This window comes from Bubalus bubalis, chromosome 12, assembly GCF_019923935.1.
Source record: "Bubalus bubalis isolate 160015118507 breed Murrah chromosome 12, NDDB_SH_1, whole genome shotgun sequence".
In the NCBI taxonomy this organism is placed as follows: Eukaryota; Metazoa; Chordata; class Mammalia; order Artiodactyla; family Bovidae; genus Bubalus; species Bubalus bubalis.
In genome coordinates, this window is record NC_059168.1 from 66,214,219 (window position 1) to 66,236,276 (window position 22,058).

A 22,058-nucleotide genomic window follows, 5' to 3' on the forward strand; every position below is an offset into this window, starting at 1 on the left:
AATTTGAACCCAACCTAATATAATTTCTATAGTATTCTTACCAATATATCATAAAGCCACACCCTTTCTGCATTAAACAAGAGAAAGAAGTCAGGAAACCATTTTCATCACATCTTAGAACACTTAAGTTCAAAGAGGCTTGTCGCTAACAACTCATACTAACAAAGCAATTTAAAATATGTTGCTCCTATATCTAACACAATGGCAACAATCGCAGAAACAGGACAATGAGAAGGTGTGAGATAGGTGGAGACAGCTGAGAGGAGGAGTAAAGGAATGGAAAGTATAAAATAAATGCAAATCGTCCAACAAATTCTTGCAGGGAACAGTACTAATTTGGTACTATATTTTACTTTAAAAACATACACAATCCCAAAACAAAACAGAAAATTCTAAAGTCACAGCATGGTCAATAATTATAATTGAGAAAATAATCTCTAAACAGAGGAAATAAAGTCCCAGTAGTGGAAGAGTTATGGACTATGATAAGAGACAACAGGATATAGTGGCTACAAGATATAGCTCTAGTAGAGAGAATGTATGGTGATTATGGAGAAGGCCAAGGAACGCTAAAGCAAGGGTGAAAATGAAGAAAACACAACAGTGGAACCTAGAGAGGCAACAGGACACAGGTACTTAAATTCTGAATGAAAAGTGTTTTATCCAGAAAAATGTTAGATGATAACGAGAAGAAATAAAGGAAGGTTCAGTCAGATAGAAGGAAATGATTTTGCAGGAGAAATCAGAAGTAATAATCTGTAAAGCAGACAGATCAAGTCTACTACCTCAGGTATTTTTTTAAATTCAGATACAATTTACACACAACATTGGATTAGTTTCAGATGTATAACACAATGATTCAATATTTGTATATACTGCAAAATAATTACCACAATAAGTCAACATTCAACACCTTAAATTAACAATTCTTTTTCTTATAATGGGAACTTACTTACTTTTAATTGAAGGATAATTATTCTACAATATTGTGTTGGTTTCTGCCATACATCCACATGGATCACCATAGGAATACATATGTCCCCTACCTCTTCAACCTCCCTCCCACCTCCCTGTAAGTTTTCATAGAGCACTGGTTTGAGCTAAGTCATGTAGCAAATTCTCACTGGCTATCTATTTTATATATGGTGCATGTTGACATGCTACTACCTCCATTCCTTCCACTCCTTCCTCACCTCTCCAAGTCCCAGTCTGTTTTCTATGTTTGCATCTCCACTGCTCCCCAGCAAATAGGTTCATCAGTACCATCTTTCTAGATTCCATATACATATGTTAATATATATTTTGCTCTTTCTGATTTACTTCACTCTGTATAATAGGCTCTAGGTTCCTCTACCTCATTAAAACTGACTCAAATGTGTTCCTTTTTATGACTGAGAAATATTCCATTGTATGTATGTACCATGGCTTCTTTGTCCATTCATCTTTCAATGGATATCTAAGTTGCTTCCATGTCCTAGCTACTGTAAATAGTGCTGCAATGAAAATTGGAGTACATGTGTCTTTTTCAATTATGGTTTCCTTCAGGGAATAGGGTTTCCTTGGTAGCTCAGATGGTAAAGCATCTGCCTGCAATGAGGAGACCTTGGTTGGGAAGATACCCTGGAGAAGAAAATGGCAACCCATTCCTGTACTCTTGCCTGGAAAATCCCATGGACAGAGGAACCTCGTAGGCTACAGTCCATGGGGTTGCAAAAAGTCAGACATAACTGAGCAACTTCACTTTCACTTTTCTTTCTTTCAGGGTATATACCTAGTAGTGGGATTGCTGGGTCATATGAGATTTACTCCTACTTTTTTAAGGAATCTCTCTCCATACTGTCTTCCATAGCAACTGGTACCAATTTACATTTCCACCAACAGTGCACAAGGGCTCTCTTTTCTCCACACACCCTCCCCAGCATCTAATGCTTGTGGATTTTTTGATGTGTGTGAGGGGATATCTCATTGTAGTTGTGATTTGCATTTCTCTAATAGTGAGTGATGTTGAGCATCTTTCCATGTGTGTATTAGTCATCTGTATCTTTGGAGAGATGTTTGTATAGGTCTTCTGCCCATTTTCTGATTGGGTTCTTTGTTTTTCTGGTATTGAGTTGCATGAGCTGCTTGTGAATTTTGGATATTAATCCTTTGACAGTTGTTTTATTTGCTATTATTTTTTCCCATTCTGAGCATTGTCTTTTCACCTCGTTTATAGTTTCCTTTGCTGTGCAAAAGCTTTTAATTAGGTCCTACTTGTTTACTTTGGTCGTTATTTCCATTACTCTAAGAGGTGGGTCAAAGAGGATCTTGTGTGATTCATGTCATGCAGTGTTCTGCCTATGTTTTCCTCCAAGAGTTTTATAGTTTCTGGTCTTATATTTAGGTCTTTAATCCATTTTATCTTTGTGTATGGTGTTAAGGAGTGTTGTGATTTCATTCTTTTACATGTAGCTGTCCAGTTTTCCCAGAACCACTTACTGAAGAGACTATCTTTTCCCCATTGTATATTCTTGCCACTTTTGTCAAAGAGAAGGTACCCATGGGTGTATGGGTTTAGCTCTGGGCTTTCTATCTTGTTCCATTGGTTTATATTTCTGTTTTTGTGCCACTACCATACTGTCTTGATGACATTTTAGTATAGTCTGAAGTCAGGAAAATTGATTCCTCCAGTTCCATTCTTCTTTCTCAAGACTGCTTTGACTATTCAGGGTCTTTTGAATTTCCATAAAAATTGTGAAATTTTTTGTTCTAGGTCTGTGAAAAATGCCGTAATGGGAATTTTTAAGAGCTACTCCAACAACTTTCAAATACACAACACAGTATTAACTACAGTCACCACACTGTACATTTCCATGACTAATTTCTTTTATAACTGGAAGTTAATAGCTTTTGACACCTTTACCTATTTCCCCCACCTACCACCCCTTGCCTCTGGCAAACACTAACTGTTAATCTGTTATGTATAAGCTTGGCTTTGGGGTTTTGTTTCTGTTTCTAGGCTTCTACATGTAAGTGAGATCATAGGAAATTTGTTTTGCTCTGACTTATTTCAATTAGCAAAATGCCCTCAAAGTCTGCCCATACTGCTGCAAATGGCAAGACATTCTTCTTTTTTATGGCTACTATTACATCATATATGCAAATATATATACCACAATTTCTCTTAACCATCCATCCATCCATGGACACTTTAGGCTGCTGCATGACTTAAGTACTGTAAATGCTGCAATGGATGGGGATGTATGTATCTTTCTGAGAAAGCTTTTTTCATTTCTTTTGAATAAATAACCCAAAGTGGGATTGCTGGATCATAGAGTTAGTTTTATTTTTAATTTTTTAAGGAACCGCCATACTTTTTTCCAAAGTGGCTATACCAATTTACATTCCTCCAAACAGGGTACAAGTGTTCCTTTTTCTCTGTATCTCTGTCAACATCTGCTGTCTCGTTTATATTTATATATATATATGTATATATACACATATATTAGTCATTCTAACAGGTGTGAGAACCATATCTTGTCACTTTGATATGTGTTTCCCTGATGATCAATGATGAACATCTTTCCATGTACCTGCTGGCCATGTGTATGTCTCCTTTGGAGAAATGTTTGTTTAGATTCTCTGCCAAATTTTCAGTCAGACTGTTTTTATTCAATTGAGCTATATGAGTTCTTTATATATTTTGGATATTAACTCAAGATACATAATTTGAAAATATTTTCTTCTGTTTGGTACATCTTTTTCATTTTGCTGATGGTTTCCTTTGCTATGCAGAAGCTTTTTAGCAGTCCCAACTTGTTTATTTTTGTTGCCTTTGCTTCCAGTGTCATATCCAAAAAAATCAAAGCCAAGATGCATGTCAAGGAGCTTATTGCCTGTGTTTTCTTCTAGAAGTGTTATGGTTTCAGGCCTTATGTTCAAGTCTTTAAACAACTGAGTCAATTTTTGTGTATGGTGTCAAACAGTGGTTCAGTTTTCCCATCACCATTGAAGAGTCTATCCTTTCCCCAGTTTTATATTCTTGGCTTTTCTATCATAAGTTAACTGATCACAGATGCACAGGTTTATTTCTGGGCTCTCTATTATGTTCCACTGATCTGTGTCTGGCTTTATGCCATCATCACATTGTTTTGATTACTATAGTTTTGTGAAGGTTTTTTGTTTGGCTGGTTGGATATTTGGGGTTTATTTGGTCGCACCTTGTGGCATGTAGAATCTCAGTTTCCTGACCAGGAACTGAACCTGTGACCTCTGTGTTGGGAGCACAAAGTCTTAACCACTGGGCAACTGAGGAAGTCCCAAGGATTTCTTTTTAACAATAGCTTTATTGAGATAAAATTAACAAATCACATAATTCGACTAAAGCATACAATTAATTCAGTGGTTTTTAGCACATTGACAGAGCAGTGTAGACATTACCAGTGTAGACATTACCAAGAAAATATTTTCAAATTATGTATCTTGAGTTAATATCCAACTTTGGAGCATTTTCATCACCCTAAAAAGAAAATCTATATCCACTGGTAGTCCTCCCATCTCCCAGCTTCACCCCAGCCATAAACAACCACTAACGTATAACTTTCTGTTTCTACATACTTGCCTATTCTGTATCCAGAATACGTATCAGTAGAATCATAGAATAAGTATTCCTTTGTAATTGTTTTTTTTTCCCACTTAGCAGATATTTTCTAGATTCATTCATGGTTAAGAAAAAATTTCTTTTTACTGACAAATAATGCTTTGTTGTATGTATATACCACATTTTATTTATTTATCCATTCTTCAGTTAATGGACATGCAGATTATTCCCATTTGGGGGGTTACTATAAATAAGGCTGTTACAAACTTTAGTAAATGTTTTTTATTTTATGTCTTACGAGTATATACTTAGGAATGGAATTACCAAGTCTTACAGTTGCTCTCCGGAGAAAGGAATGGCTACCCACTCCAGTGTTCTTGTTTGGAGACTTCTATGCACAGAACAGTCTGGTGAGCTACAGTCCATGGAGTTGCAAAGAATCAGACATAACTGAGCTACTCACATTGACACTCATGTGCGCGCATGCGCGCACGCGCGCGCACACACACACACGTAACCCTATGTTAAACACTCTGAGGAACTATTTTCTAGGGCAGGTACAACATTTATATCCCCACCAGCAATGTTATGAGGGTTCCAATTTCTCCACATCCTCAACACACACCTGGTCTTTTTTATTACAGCCATGCTAGTGGGGTGTTAAGTGGTATCTCTCTGTGGTTTTGATTTGCATTGCCCTAATTAAAAGACGCTTACTCCTTGGAAGAAAAGTTATGACCAACCTAGACAGCACACTGAAAAGCAGAGACATTACTTTGCTAACAAAGGTTCGTCTAGTCAAGGCTATGGTTTTTCCAGGGGTCATGTATGGATGTGAGAATTTGACTGTGAAGAAAGCTGAGCGCTGAAGAATTGATGCTTTTGAACTGTGGTGTTGGAGAAGACTCTTGAGAGTCCCTTGGACTGCACGGAGATCCAACTAGTACATTCTGAAGATCAGCCCTGGGATTTCTTTGGAAGGAATGATGCTAAAGCTGAAACTCCAGTACTTTGGCCACCTCATGCGAAGAGTTGACTCATTGGAAAAGACTCTGATGCTGGGAGGGATTGGGGGCAGGAGGAGAAGGGGATGACAGAGGGTGAGATGGCTGGATGGCATCACTGACTCGATGGACGTGAGTCTGAGTGAACTCCGGGAGTTGGTGATGGACAGGGAGGCCTGGCGTGCTGCGATTCATGGGGTCGCAAAGAGTCGGACATGACTGAGCAACTGAACTGAATGACTAATGATGTTGCACATCTTTTCATGTGCTTATGGGACATCTGTTTATATTCTCTGGAGAAATGTCAATTCAGATCCTTTGCCCACTTTTTAGTTAGGCTGTCTTTTTATTGTTTAGTTTTAAGAACTTGTTATAAGTTCTGGGTAGAAATATGGGGTCTATGGTTTTGGTTATGGAAAACTAGGTACAGAAAATATTTATGTTAAGAGGCTGACAATACTGGGTGACAGTTATATATCGGTGAGGGAAAAGATACAGTATACTATCAGAAGCCAGGTATAATTCTCACTACCAAAATTCCCATCAAAAATCTGTGACTTCTGTTCAGAGTAGCAAATAAAATATTGATCAGGTTGTTTTTAAGACTATAAGGCCTATCCCCTGGTCATGTAAAGTAATCTAGCCAGCTAGTAAAAACTCAGCTGCCTGAGTAAGGAATCTGGTCTTTTTCTGGTATGTAAGAAACATGAAAAACACAAGGAGACCTAAGAAAGAACCCTGCTATGAGACCTGCAAGAAAGTTTTTCCTCCCTAATAGAAAGACACTTGAAGTGTTACCTGCTCTTCTTCAGTCAGATAGCAGTATCTAAAATTATGACAGCCCTCTCCTGACATGCAGAGCTTTAAAGTACACTGGACCTGTCTCTGGTGAAACTGATGAAGACTGCTGAACTACTCTGTAACTCTGACTCTGGGCTTCTTATTCTGTGAAATAAAACATTCCTTATTAGTTGGGAGGGTCTTGTTATTTGTATTTCAAAACATTCTGATACATTTTCTACTTTGTCAATAAGCAAATTACTGGACAGAGCTATTACAAAAATAAGGATGAAGTAATTATGAAATCTCTGGTTCCTCTGCCTTTTCTAAAACCAGCTTGAACATCTGGAAGTTCACAGTTCACATATTGCTGAAGCCTGGCTTGGAGACTTTGGAGCATTACTTTACTAGTGTGTGAGATGAATGCAACTGTGTGGTAGTTTGAGCATTCTTTGGCATTGCCTTTCTTTGGGATTGGGATGAAAACTGACCTTTTCCAGTCCTGTGGCCACTGCTAATTTCCTAGTTTGCTGGCATATTGAGTGTAACACTTACACAGCATCATCTTCCAGGATTTGAGATAGCTCAACTGGAATTCCATCACCTCCACTAGCTGTGTTCGTAGTGATGCTTTGTAAGGCCCACCTGACTTCACATTCCAGGATGTCTGGCTCTAGGTGAGTGATCACACCATCGTGATTATCTGGGACGTGAAGATCTTTTTTGTACAGTTCTTCTGTGTATTCTTGCCACCTCTTCTTAATATCTTCTGCTTCTGTTGGGTCCCTACCATTTCTGTCCTTTATTGAGCCCATCTTTGCATGAAATGTTCCCTTGGTATCTCTGATATTCTTGAAGAGATCTCTAGTATTTCCCATTCTGTTGTTTTCCTCTATTTCTTTGCATGGATCATTGAAAAAGCAAGAGAGTTCCAGAAAAACATCTATTTCTGCTTTACTGACTATGCCAAAGCCTTTGTGTGGATCACAATAAACTGTGGAAAATTCTGAAAGAGATGGGAATACCAGAGCACCTGACCTGCCTCTTGAGAAACCTATATGCAGGTCAGGAACCAACAGTTAGAACTGGACATGGAACAATAGATTGGTCCCAAATAGGAAAAGGAGTACGTCAAGGCTATATATTGTCACCCTGCTTATTTAACTTCTATGCAGAGTACATCATGAGAAATGCTGGGCTGGAGGAAGCACAAGCTGGAATCAAGATTGCCAGGAGAAATATCAATAACCTCAGATATGCAGATGACACCACCCTGATGGCAGAAAGTGAAGAAGAACTAAAGAGCCTCTTGATGAAAGTGAAAGAGGAGAGTGAAAAAGTCGGCTTAAATCTCAACATTCAGAAAACTAAGATCATGGCATCTGGTCTCATCACTTCATGGCAAATAGATGGGGAAACAGTGGAAACAGTGTCAGACTTTATTTTGGGGGGCTCCAAAATCACTGCAGATGGTGACTGTAGCCATGAAATTAAAAGACACTTACTCCTTGGAAGGAAAGTTATGAGCAACCTAAACAGCATATTAAAAAGCAGAGACATTACTTTGTCAACAAAGGTCCATCTAGTCAAGGCTATGGTTTTTCCAGTGGTCATGTATGGATGTGAGAGTTGGACTATAAAGAAAGCTGAGTGCTGAAGAATTGATGCTTTTGAACTGTGGTGTTGGAGAAGACTCTTGAGAGTCCCTTGGACTGTAAGGAGATCCAACCAGTCCATCTTAAAGGAGATCAGTCCTGGGTGTTCATTGGTAGGACCGATGTTGAAGCTGAAACTCCAATACTTTGGCCACCTGATGCGAAGAGCTGACTCATTTGAAAAGATCCTGATGCTGGGAAAGATTGAGGGCAGGAGGAGAAGGGGACGACAGAGGATGAGATGGTTGGATGGCATCACCGACTCAATGGACACGGGTTTGAGTGGACTCTGGGAGCTGGTGATGGACAGGGAGGCCTGGCGTGCTGCGGTTCATGGGGTCGCAAAGTCGGATACGACTGAGCAACTGAACTGAATTATGAAATCTAGACCTCCCTAGAACGTTACATACTAGTTTTCAGAAGTTTGATTTTTAAAACTGTGAACAGTACTTTGCACTATATCAAGCATCCTAGGTGACTTCCTTACCCAATACCCACCAGAACTCTAAATCAAGCAATCCTGAGGCCACTTTACAGATATATATTTCTCCAGTATAGGTCTTCCAATTCTATAACCCACATACCACATCATAGTATGTCTCACAGTATCAACTAAAATACACTAAAAACAACATAACTGATAAACCATAATGGACAAAGTAAAGAATGTCTGTGAGTATAACTGAGTCCCTGTGCTACACGGCACAGAGGGGTACAACACTGTAAATCAACTATACATACCAAAAAAGAAAGCAATACAGTCAACAACAAAATGATTACAGTATTCTTTCAGCACTTAAATAATTACTTGACATTATACAACTCTATTAGATGAGTAATGTGACTAAAATGAATTTTTAGAATGTCCAAAGAGCTGCTATATGTTGTTTAAACTGGGCAAGCAGAGCAACTAGAGAAGTCCAGCACTTTCTAATGGCTCTACTGAAGTACTTACACTGTATTAAAATATTCCCTCTACACGCCTGGGTCAATTTATGCTGTGAAATCTTTGGGGCTATATATTTTTTTCCTGTCATCTCTGCACCTACCACTATACTTGACATTTCAACATATAGAGTAGGTGAAGATAGATGTTTGCTAAATTAAGAAATTAAAGACCTAAAGAGTCACAGTTCCTCTTTACCAGTTGTTCTAGAAAATGTTAAGGTAAATCAGTTTAAGTAAACAAAACTAAACATTATTTATAAATTTTGAATGTTACTTATTTGTGAAAAAATTTTCTTACTGTTTAACAAATGACATGTAACTGACACTTTACTCAGATATGTCAAAAGAACCTTAAAGAATAAAATAATCCTGTAACTTTTAGAATCAACAGCAGTTTCCACTTTGGTAGCTTTCCAACTGCGCCTAACCCCTTGTGTTTTCTAACTGTTTATTCACAGGACTTTCCAAGACCCCCCCATGGCCCAAGACAGATGCAACTCATTCAGCTGCACCTCTGCTGGCTTCCCAAGTACCTACCTGCCTACCCAGCATTAGCATTTATATTCCATGAGCATACCACATAGGCAACTGGCTAAACAGAGATGAATAAAATTGCATCCCCCGCCCTAGAGATTTCACAGCACTTAAGAGTGAGGCAATGAAACACAATGAAATATGGGATGTACTATAATGAAAGTTACTTACAAACGGCCATTAATTACCTTGAGGAGTTGGGAAATACAACTGGAATAGGATCCTGAAGTTTGCCCGACAGCGAAAGCAAATGAAAGGACACCGCAGATGGAATAAACGTATATACAAAGGCACCAACAGGTGAAAAATGAGGCATTTAAGAACCAAGAAGTTTGACTTGGTTATAGCATAAGCCTGGCTAGAAACAAGGATCAGAACGTAAGTGCCATGCAAAAGAGTTTAAATGTTGAATTCTGGAAGACGTGGCATCGACTTTTAAATAAGGTAGTAACACTAGATTTCTTTTTCAGAAGACAAATTCCAGTGGTAGTATGGAAGACAGAATGAAGAACCTAGACGCAAAAAGAGCAAAGAAAGCATCAAACAGGCTACAGAAATAGTTCAGGTAAGAAATAAATGGAACTGCAATGATGCCAGAAGCATAGGGATAAGGTTGATTCAGGAGATATTTTGGGATCTAAATGACAGGATACATTTACTATAACATGATACTTATATTCCTGAAAAATCTTCATGGTCTAAAAACTACACCTTAAAACAAAGATACAATCAATCACAGTTTAAAAATAACATGGCTTAAGGAAAACAGCTGGAAGCAAGACACTCAAAATCGGGGCAACTCGAACCAGACTACTAACAAAACCAACAAGAATCCTAATAAAAAAATTAACACAGTTAAAGATGTGCTAAATAACTAACAAACATGGCACTAAAAGTAGGCTCAAAGTACAGGAGTGCTTCCAGAACCTGCCAGACACCAAAACCTGCAGATGCTCAAGTTCGGAGTTCAGCCCTCTGCAGATGCAATTCACACCTACAGATTCAACCAACCCCCGCTCTTGCAGTACTGGTATTTATTGAAAAAAATTTGCGTGTAAATAGACATACCAAGTTCAAATCCATGTTGTTCAAGGGTCAACTGTAATAGAAAAAAGTGTAAAAGGTATCTGAAGCTAAATTACAGAAACAAAGAAAAAACAATGCACAAAAAACTGGGGCATGGAGAAGAAAACAGCAACCCCACTCCAGTATTCCTGCCTGGCAAAGTCCATAGACAGAGGAGTCTGCCAGGCTGGCGGTCCATGGGGGTTACATGACTGAGCAGCGTGTGCATGTGGGTGGAGGGAGTTAGGTTGATAGCAAAAAATTGGTAGAACTTAAAAAAAAAAAAAAAAAAAAAACCTGAGGGAAAGGAAATGTGCAATAAAATCTTCCAACACAGATAAACTGCAAGTATCAGTCCAGAGGAAGAATGCAGTATATGGACAGAGTATACAGAACTCTTTGCTTAGCACAGTGCTGCTTTCAGCTATGTTACTGTATTTTAGATTCAGGGGCCACTACTGATGGCAGGAAGCATTAACATGCTGGGAGAACAGTCCATTTTCCTCTTTATGGATAGTACGTGAGCCAGTCTGGAATGCCTCAGAAGTCCCTCGAGCGAGTGACTGAGTTTCCCACCCCCAAACCACATCAGGTGATGTTCCTGTGTCATGCTTTCTTAGTACAGACCGTAACAGATGACTGCTTAAGACTTAGGTAGCAGTGAAAAGTGAAAATGAAAGTCACTCAGTCGTGTCCTACTCTCTGCAACCCCACAGACTGTACAACCTGCAAGGCTCCTCTGTACATGGAATTCTCCAGGCCATAATACTGGAGTGGGTGGGGATCTTCTCAACCTAGAGATTGAACCCAGGCCTCCTGTATCAAAGATGGATTCTTTACCATATGAGCCACCAGGGAAGCCCAAGAACATGGGAATGGGTAGCCTATCCCTTTTCCAGGGGCTTTTCCAGACCCAGGAATTGAACCAGGGTCTCCTGCATTGCAGGCAGATTCTTTACCAGCTGAATAAAAGGTATACCAGGTTTCCAGAAAGGAGCAAATGGACAGATACTGTTTCCATTAAGAAAAATTAAGGAATAACGAAGCATAAATATGAAGATAATATAATGAATGGGGTTTTAGTTACGTTGAGTTTAAAGTGTTTTCCAGACATCCTCATTTAGTATATATCCAGTAAGCAATTATGGACTAGAGAAGAAGAGAATAATGTGGGCCAAAAATATGAATCATCAGTACATAGAAGATGGTGAAACTCTGAGAATAAATAAAGAATTCATGAACTCACTCAATTTACTCACTCAACAAGTATTTACTGAATTCCTATAGTATGTAGGAGCCTAGGCTGGCAGTGATTTCCAGACTCTCTAGGGTCACCTGTCTCTCAGGTGTTTATTCCCACTTTACACACATACTAAACAAGGCCTACAGAGTTTATGGCATTTGTTCAAGGTCACTCAACTAGAATGTGGCCACCTGATGCAATACTTTGGCCACCTGCTATCAAGATCCAACTCACTGGAAAAGACCCGGATGCTGTGAAAGACTGAAGGCAGAAGAGGGCAACAGAGGACAAGATGGTTGGATGGCATCACCAACTCAACAGACATCAGTCTGAGCAAGCTCCAGGAGATGGTGAAGGACACAGAAGCCACGCTGCAGTCCATGGGGTCGCAAAGAGTCGGACACGACTGAGCAACTTAACAACAACTTAGCTAGAAAATGGCAGAACCAGAGTCTAAAGTCAAATCTTTTCAACCCCCAATCTCATGTTGATAATTAGAAGATTACTGGCAACATAGTAATTTTCAGTGACATGTGATGCATAATCATTCTAGACCAGCACCATCGAATAGGCATTTATGCAATGATGAAAATCTTCTACATCTGCACCAACACTGTAACCACAAGCTACAAGCAGCCACTGGGCACTTACAGACATTATGACAAAAGAAATGAATTTACAATTTTATTTCATTAAACATTTTTTAAATAGCCACATGTAGCTAGCAGCTACTGAACTGGACATCACAGATCTAGACTGCAGTAGACTGAAAAAACAAGAAAAGGAGCAAATAGAGTAAGTCAAAAGAAGGATGGTCAAGAGTGACAGCTAGATACTGAAGGCAGACCTGAAGTATACCTGTACATTCATAAATTCACTATTTGAGAAAGATTATTACAAGCTAGCTTATAATTCATGAAATTCTATTTGTTAGGAAAATAGATGCAACATAAGCACACATTAAACCACAGGTTTCCCTTATTACCTATTAGCATTGGTTTTACCTGACATTCTAGTTTTTATTAAAAATTGCGTTACAAGCAAGTAACACTGCAGGCTGCAGCATACTGCCTGCCTGTAACACAGGATGCATGCGGCACTGCACGCAGGAGGATATGAACGAAAACTCACCCTGAAAACTATAGACAGTAAGGAAAAGTTCACAGAAGTGCTAACAGACAGCTCTAATAATGCCGATGGTAACAGTTGGACTCTTTTTGTAGGTAGTTTTGCTTCACATTCTCATCCCTAGGTTTAAAACTGCATACCTAATTCTAACATACAAGTAAAAACACACAAGTGAAAAAACAATTCTCTGTAATTGTTCAGAAAAGTCAAGTGACCTGGCTAGTGCACAGATGAGCTTAATAACGCTCCTGGAATACAAGTCAAAGTGCTATCTTATTTACAGAAATGCTTCTAGGATGGCAGTGGGGCTACCACATGACCTTGCTGTCGATACTGGTAAGAAAGAGCTTTAACTAACAGAACAGAACTCTGAGAAAGTAACCGGTAAGAACCTATGACTTGTTGTACCTGTGCTAAATTTTAAAGGATTTCCTATAGAAATCATCTTAAGTTTTAAACATTTTTTATAGTACATGACTATAAAAACCAAAGACAAATCCAGAAACATTAGTCACATTGCGTTTCAAATTTTTATTCCTGCACCACATCTATACATTAACTCTGTGCTGTGTGTTTAGTCGCTGGGTCATGTCCAACTCTTTGCCATCACATGGACTGCAGACCACCAGGCTCCTCAGTTCGTGTGGATTCTCCAGGCAAGAATACTGGAGTGGGTTACCATGCCCTCCTCCAGGGGATCTTCCCAACCAAGGGACTGAATCCAGGTCTCCCACACCACAGGTGGATTCTTTACCATCTGAGTCACCAGGGAAGCCCATACATTAGCTATAATTACTGTCAACCCAAGACCACAAAGGAGGTTTGGGACTCTAAGGAGAAAACTCAGAAAGGGAGAGAGTGAAGATGGACTGCTGAATAAACAGTTTATTTGGAAGGGTAAAAGAGGAAGACATTTAACTTGGCAAGCCGGATATAAAATGAAAGCTTTCTCCACTACACTTTGAAGATCATTTTCTCTTTTTAATTTAGAAAATGGCTATCGATGTTGTTAACACTTAATAAGATGCTAAGTGGGAAAAATAAATACAAAAAATGTTCTAGTGAAATATTATTTTCCCTAAGAGTAATTTTTATAAGCATACTGTCATAGTTCATGCTGAAGTACCAATCTCAACCATTATGAAATTGCTACCTAACTTAAAGTATGCTGAATTGTTTTTGGCTCAATGTTTACATCTCAAATATCACTAAAAACCTTGGAATAAAACTGATTATAATGAGTAAACTAGAGCATGGCATCATTAAAAATCTCTTTAAGTCTTACCTTAATAAGAGCTAAATAACAAAAAAAATTTAATAAATCCACACACTGGCATAGCTTTAAGAAAGGGACATACACACACAAACACCTTCTAAGAATATACAAGAAACTTAACAATGATCAACACAAGAAGGAATGACCAGGAAAGACTTATTTTCCACTTCATAACTTTCAGTATGGTTTTATGTTTTAAGTAAATGTATTAATAGTGTGTTTAGAACTTTAAAAATGTCTTAAGACTATAATCTACAACTAGATGTTCCCCTTATCACAAAATCTAAAATCAGAAAATAGTTCCTCTTAGAACTAGGTAATTTGATTAGAAGTTACTAACACAAAAACTGACAATAAAGCCCCTGTTTCCTACATGAACTTTCTAGATCTTGGATCCATCTATTATTTAATATTTACCTAATACCCTGTTAACTACCTATCAAATCTTTCAAAATCAAAATTATAATTGTGTCCTTACTCCTCATCCTCAACCCACCCAATTCACCTCAGCATCAGTCTCAACTTCAGCAGAATATCTTGCCTCAAACTATCTCCAGTTGGTGAGATGATTTGGGAGTCACCTGGTTTGAACTCCATTATTAAAACATACCTGTCGTCATGACACACTCGCCTCATATTCTTTTCTTTCCCTCTCTTTCCATGTCCCTCTTTTCCTTTTATCCATCTTTTTTTGCTACCACTTCTTGGGCTCATTCCATTCAGTTCAGTTCAGTCACTAAGTCGTGTCCAGCTCTTTGCGACCCTATGAACCGCAGCACGCCAGGCCTCCCTGTCCATCACCAACTCCTGGAGTTCACCCAAACTCATGTCCATTGAGTCGGTGATGCCATCCAACCATCTCATCCTCTGTCGTCCCCTTCTCCTCCTGCCCTCAATCTTTCCCAGCATCAGGGTCTTTTCCAATGAGTCAGCTCTTCGCATCAGGTGGCCAAAGTATTGGAGTTTCAGCTTCAACATCAGTCCTTCCAATGAACACCCAGGACTGATCTCCTTTAGGGTGGACTGGTTGGCTCTCATTCCATTAATCATCCTTTTTCTCACAGTTCCCTCTCCTGGCTTTCTTTTAACTCGAAGGAACTATCAAGTATAACTCCAACTCTAAACCACTCAAGGTAATCTTTCTTTGTCCATTTTCCATTAATGGCTCAAAAAGTGAACTGACACTCACTGCCTCAACTCTGTCATCAGGATTTACTCCTTTATTCCACTTATTCATCCACATATTCCTTGTTCAAACACTACTTAATCTCTATCATATATCAAGCATTTGGACTATTAACAATGAAAAGACAAAGACAAGGCCTCTGCATTCTCAGTTTACATTCCTTTGCAATCTTATTTTCATTACCTGGGCTTAACAGAAGTTACTGTCTTAAAGATTATAACTTCTATAACAGTTTTCATTTTTAGCTCCCTCTCTCCCATGTTAATGGATGAGAAAAATCTCTCTTACTGTCTAAGGAGACTCATATTCCCTCCTACCTCCCTGGGGCCCTCAAAATATTAAGAATTCCAACTTTTCCCTTTGAATCTTTAACTGCTCCTTCTTTCCTGGCTCATTCCCTTAACCCTAAAAATAAATTCTTCCTCAAACCTAAATTTTCTAACTTTCATTGTTTCTCCATAAATCAAGCATTAAATAATAATCTATTCTCAATCTCTGGCTACCCATTTATTCCTCAACTCACAGCATCCTAGTTTTCCCTGCCACCAGTACAAAATGTTGTTCTTCTCTAGTACTATTGCCAAAGTCACCAGAACTTGCCGGCTCCCTCCAAAAGACCCTTCTCAGTTCTTCTCTTTCCTGATCTCTGCAAAATCTACACACTGCTGACTCCTTCAAATGTGACATCAATACTCTCATTTTCCAACTATCTCTCTGGCTTATTTATTCTCAGACAACATTCACAGGTTCACCTGCTATTAAATGCAGGGTTCTTGAGGGTCTGTCCTCATCATTTATTATATTCTTTCTCTGTAGGATTAGGCTGCCCTGGTGGCTCAGTGGTGAAAAATCTGCCTGCCAATGTGGGAAATCCAGGTTCAATCCCTGGGTCGGGAAGAGCCCCTGGAGAAGAAAATGGGAATCCACTCCAGTATTCTTGCATGGGAAATCCCATGGACAGAGGAGTCTGGTGGGCTGCAGTCCATGGGGGTCATAAAGAGTCAGACACAACTTAGCGACTAAACAAACACAAAGATCTATAGGCTATCATTCAGTTTCATGACTTCAACTGCTACCTAAAACAAATACAAACAACACTCAAATCTTTAATAAAAGCCCAATTCTCTTCTACATCCCAATATAACCAATTATCTGTTAGCCATATCCACCTAGGTGACCCATGACTACTTTAAATTCACTGTGTCCAAAGTAGAAATCATCATCACTCCTCCCAATCTCCTTCTCCTGTTTCTCCTAGACAGAGAATGCACATTTCTAACAAGGTCCCAGTTGATGCCCATGCTGCTAGTTCAGGATCCTTATTTTGAGAATCACTGCTCACACATATGCTACCTCTTTCTGCCTCCAGGCTGTCAAGTTCATTCTGCTATCTCCTAGGCCATGGTATCTATGCAGCAGGCACTGTTAATATTTCACAGCACTCTATTCTACTGAACTTAGAATCCTGCAACACAGCATTCTAAGCATTATTTACCAAACGATAAGAGAAGACTAGAGATGAAACAATGGTCATTATAGCAAATTGGAAGTTTCTTTAGTATGCGATAGCATTCTAGTATATCCTTAGAAACAAATCTTAATCAAGTACACAGAGGCTTGATAAACACCACAGAGTGACTGGCACTATTATCTATCTAGTCACCCAAGCCAGAAGCCCCAGCAGGATTCACCCGTCCTTCCCCAGAAACTAAGACACCAAGTCATACCTTCTACCCTCTAAATGTGTCTCACACCTGGTCTCATCTCTCCATCTGCACTGTTACTACATTCTTTGAGGTCCTTATTTCTCACGTGACTGCAGTAACTTTTTAACTGGTCACTATGTCTACTTTCATCTTTCCTATTTTACCCCCAGACCATCAGATTCATCTTTCTAAAAACGCGAATGAGACAATGTTATTCTCCTACTTAAAAACAATAGCTTCCACAGGCTTTAAGAAAAAAAAAAAAAACCCTTAACTCCTGCATGTGTTAAGCAAACCCTTCTATAATCCTGCCTCCAGCTACCTGACCACCCTCTCTCTCCATGCCACCCTAACCAACCCCTTACCTTCCAGCCATGCTGAACTTCAGGCCTGGATATTCATACCTCAGTGTCTTTAACTGTAAAGCTTTCTACCTAGAGTGCCTTTTCCACTGGCTAAATGTTCATTCTTAAGATGCAGCTCAGGCACCATCTCTTTTAGGAAGCTTTCTCTGAATGACATTTATCTCTCCATTCAATCCCCAATAGTTTGGATTATAGCTCTTCCCGTGTTTAGTCTTGTCTTGTTCACCCAGTTGATTAAGTTCCCGAAACTACAATTATGTCTTCTGTTTATATAGTCAATGTTAGGAATATTAACAGATACTCAGCTAAAAGTCAAATAAATACATTCCAAGTTGTTCTCTGATTCCTCTGCCTTTTCTAAACCCAGCTTGCACATCTGGAAGTTCTTGATTCAAGTACTGCTGAGGCCTAACTTGAAGGATTTTGAACATAACCTTACCAGCATGGGAAGTGAGCGCAATTGTCTGGTATCTGAACATTCTTTAGCACTGCTCTTCTTTAGAACTGGGATGAAAACTGACTTTTTCCAGTCCTGTGGCCACTGGCGGGTTTTCCAAATTTGCTGAGATATAGAGTGCAGCACTTTTAACACCATCATCTTTAATATTTTAAATAGCTCAGCTGGAATTCCATCACTTCCACTAGCATTACTGGTAGTAGTGCTTCATAAGGCCCACTTGACTTCAAGCTCCAGTCCTTCATTGGAAGGACTGATGCTGAAGCTGAAGCTCCAATACTTTGGCTACTTTATGCCAAGAGCCGACTCACCGGATAAGACCCTGATGCTGGGAAAGGCTGAAGGCAGGAGCAGGGCATGACGGAGGATGAGATGATTGTATGGCATCACTGATTCAATGGGCATGAACTTGGGTGAACTCCTGGAGACGGTGAGGGACAAAGAGGCCTGGCATGCTGCAGTCCATGGGGTGGCAAAGAGTCAGACACAACTGACTGACTGAACAACAACATTGCTCTCTAAACTGTTGTTGTTAAGTCGTGTTCAACTCTTCTGTGACCCCATGGACTACAGCCCACCAGGCTCCTCTGTCCATGAGATTTCCCAGGCAAGAATACTGGAGTGGGTTGCCAATTCCTTCTCCAGGGGATCTTCTCAACCCAGGGACTGAACCCTTATCTCCTGCATTGGCAGGCAGATTCTTTACCACTGAACCATTCTCTAAATGGTGGCTCTCAAAATTTAGCATAGATCAGAATTACCCAGAAGGCAATATAAATCTAGACTGCTTGGCCCCAGCCCGGAGTTCAAGATTCAGCTGGTTCAGCGTGGGACCTAACAACTTTCCAGATGCTGCTGACACAGCTAATACAGGAATCACATCTTGAGTGTCAGTGCTCCAAATATATGCAGTCTCTTCCTCACTCCAGAATTTAAAGTCTTTCCCCAGCTGCATCCATCTCTGCCTACTGCAACCTGAATAATCTTTTTAGACCCAGCTCAACTGTCATCTCCTTCATAAAATGTTCCCTAATCCCACAGAAACTGATCTTGCTCTTTCCTTTATTTGTATCCAGCCTTACGTATATTATTCATATGGTAATGAATGCTAATTTTTCCCCCATACCTATTGGCAGTTGTCTTCCATTCTCCATTTAAACGAAGGAAGGAAACCTGTCTTAATCATTTTAATATTCTCTACAACCTAGCACAGTAACCAGTGAAGAGCAGATGAGATCTACAAGCATTTGTTGATGTGAATGAATCCCTGCTGGCTGCCCAGACTCTGAGCCCACAGTCTGAGTCGCTTAATCCTCCTGGCCCAAGCTGACTTCTTACACGGCTCTGTACTTTTTGCTTGCCTGGCTACCTATGACAGACGCCGGATCCTCCCACACTTATCTGTCCCTCTTATTGCTGACTGACCCTTAGTCAGCTTCTTTACCTTGTACTCTGAACCTTTTTATTTTTTTAAACAACTATGGGACACAGTAAGTGGAGAAATTTTCTCTTTATGATTGTTTTCAATTTTAATTCTGCTGGTCATAAGGCAGGTTGCTTGCCTTTTTTTTTTTAAAGTAGCCTTTCTTGGTCAGAGAAGCCAAACTAAAATATCCTGTGTACAACCCCAACTGCAGTTATTGCAGACAGCAATAAATATGCTTCAGGCTCTCATCACAGATAGTGGAGATAATTTTAATAAAAAGTTTAGAAAACACAAAAATATAAAAAGGTCACTTATGAAATATAAGGTTGCCCTAAGAAACAAAATTGAAAAGAATAGCTAATTATTTATACAGTATGTTCATATACGTATCCAAAACAAAATCTGTATTACCTATCCCAACCAAAAACGTGGTCATATTTCTGAATTACACTAAGAACATAGTAAAAACCACCTCTGATAAATGAAAAGTTAACTAGTTTCTAAAAATGCCCTTACAAAGTTTACTCCTTCAAAACTTACTCAGAGACTGTTTTCAATTACACCCATCTAAACAAGCAGAGTCGGACGCGACTGAGCGACTTTCACTCACTCAAACAAGCATTCTACTTCATTATTTTATTCTTATTCTATCTACCTCAGCATGTCAGTAACACTGAAGTACTCTATCTAAAACTATACATACCTACCTAAAGAAAAAATTGTGATGACATTCAGTTATTTCAATAAATAAACATCATTTATGTAATCACAGAAAACTGATCATTAATGATTCAAGAAAAATTCTTAGGAGCTCAGTACTCACTATTTTATACGGGAGACATGCATAATTTTCAGCCCACTTGCTCAACATTTTAAGACTCAAAGATGATGAACAGAGGGAAAGATACAACAGGCAAAAAAGAAGTTGGCTACTTTTAAGGTAGCAACTAAAATTAATAGCTGTCAAACGAGTCTTGATCGGTTCAATTCAATCTCTAAGGCTCTGTGCTTTCTCCTTACTTGAATTAATCACTAACTCACAAATTAAAATCTATTAACAAAATTCTAAGTATGTCCATGATACGCAGGAGGAGTTACAAAGATTTTCCAAAGACAGTGAAAGTTTTCAGAATTACATGATCAATTAACAAGAAAATGAACCAGATCACTCCAAAGTCCTATTTATTTGTTAATCAATACTCCATAAGGCTCAACTGAGGTACAGGCTTGACACTTGCCAACCAGTGCTATACTCGGCGGGCCAACACAATCCTACAAGTCGAGGCGCCACTGTCATGACAAATGATGCCCTGAAATGGTATTGAGAGGACGGCAGAAAAAAGAGCCAAGAGTGAACCAGAAAATAAATACTAAAAAGGAAACTGGAAAGAAGAGGGAAATAATGACCTGGAAGAAAAAAATATCCTATGGGAAGTTGAAAATGTTTTTGAAAGATAAAGAAACACTAACTTTCAAGAAGATAAATTTAAAAGCTAAAAGAGGATTTCCCAAATTCTGACTGTAGTTCAAGATAAAAAAGGGGGGCGCGGGAGAGGATGCACCACAGGGGCGAAAAGAACTATTTGGAAGTCAGATCATTCTCCTATACACTACATAAACAAGACTAGGTCTTTGTTCCTCAAAACGTATCCTTTATAAATACAGGTTAAAAAAAAAACACTGGACAAAGATCTTCAAGATCTGGACCCTCGGGTAAAATACGTCTATAAGGAAGCTGTATTAAAGCACTAAAGCACAATTCATAACTCCAAAAGATTATGCCAAAAAAAAAGAGAGAGAGAGACTGTACTATGAATGGCTCTGATATAACTTATTTTTGTAGCACTCTGGAAAAACCTAAGTTTTGACTTTTGAAAGCCAAAATCATCTCGAAGCTGCCTCCCAAGTTGGCAAGGAAAAACCTCCTCCACATATCAAAATCACTAATCATTTCTTAAGTCTGCTCCTAATCTGAATTTTAAGGACACTAATAGGTGCACTTGGGGCTTCCCAGATGGCTCAGTGGTTTAAAAAAAAAAAAAAAAAATCCGCCTGCCAATGCAGAAGACGAGGGTTCGATCCCTGGGTTGGGAAGATTCTCCTGGAGAAGGGAATGGCAACCCCACTCCAGTATCCTTGTCCTGAAAATCCCATGAACAGAGGAGCCTGGTGGGCTACAATCCATGAGGTCTCAGAGTCCGACACGACTGAGCACATACACAATAGGTGCATTTAATCATTTGTCCTATTTTTTAAATAAAAACTGACTTACTTGACTACTGTCACTTTCTTCCCCCACAATCACACTAAACTGATCTCGAGTTGCATGCAGTCCACAGAATTTCTCTCTTCACTCACCCACCACGCTATTTTGAAATACTTAAATTCTACATACAAGGTGAAATACAATACAATTAAAAGCTGCAAGACATTACTCAACGCCTAGCAATCAGTCGGAATAATCTTCGGACAACTGTTCAAAAACTTTTAGAAATAGCCTAACGACCAAATCACCTGTTCGGATATCTGATCTAGATGAAAAAGCACTGCAAACTTTTTCTACTCTGCATGCAATTCTTGATTCCAAAGAGAAAACTCCACGGGCTAGCCGGAGCTAGAGAACCGGTAGGGTAACAGGCTAAAAGGGCGTCGTTGATTTCTTGGCTACAGTGACAGAGGCGGGAGACACACCCCTAGCGTCGGTCG

General features: G+C 39.2%; 1 protein-coding gene across 4 annotated transcripts in view; it reads right to left on the reverse strand.

Annotated features, from left to right (window-relative positions):
* PPP3R1 (protein phosphatase 3 regulatory subunit B, alpha) overlaps positions 1–22,058 on the reverse strand; it is a 123,648-nt gene that overhangs the window by 40,177 nt on the left and 61,413 nt on the right. The gene's annotated exons all lie outside the window — the stretch shown is intronic.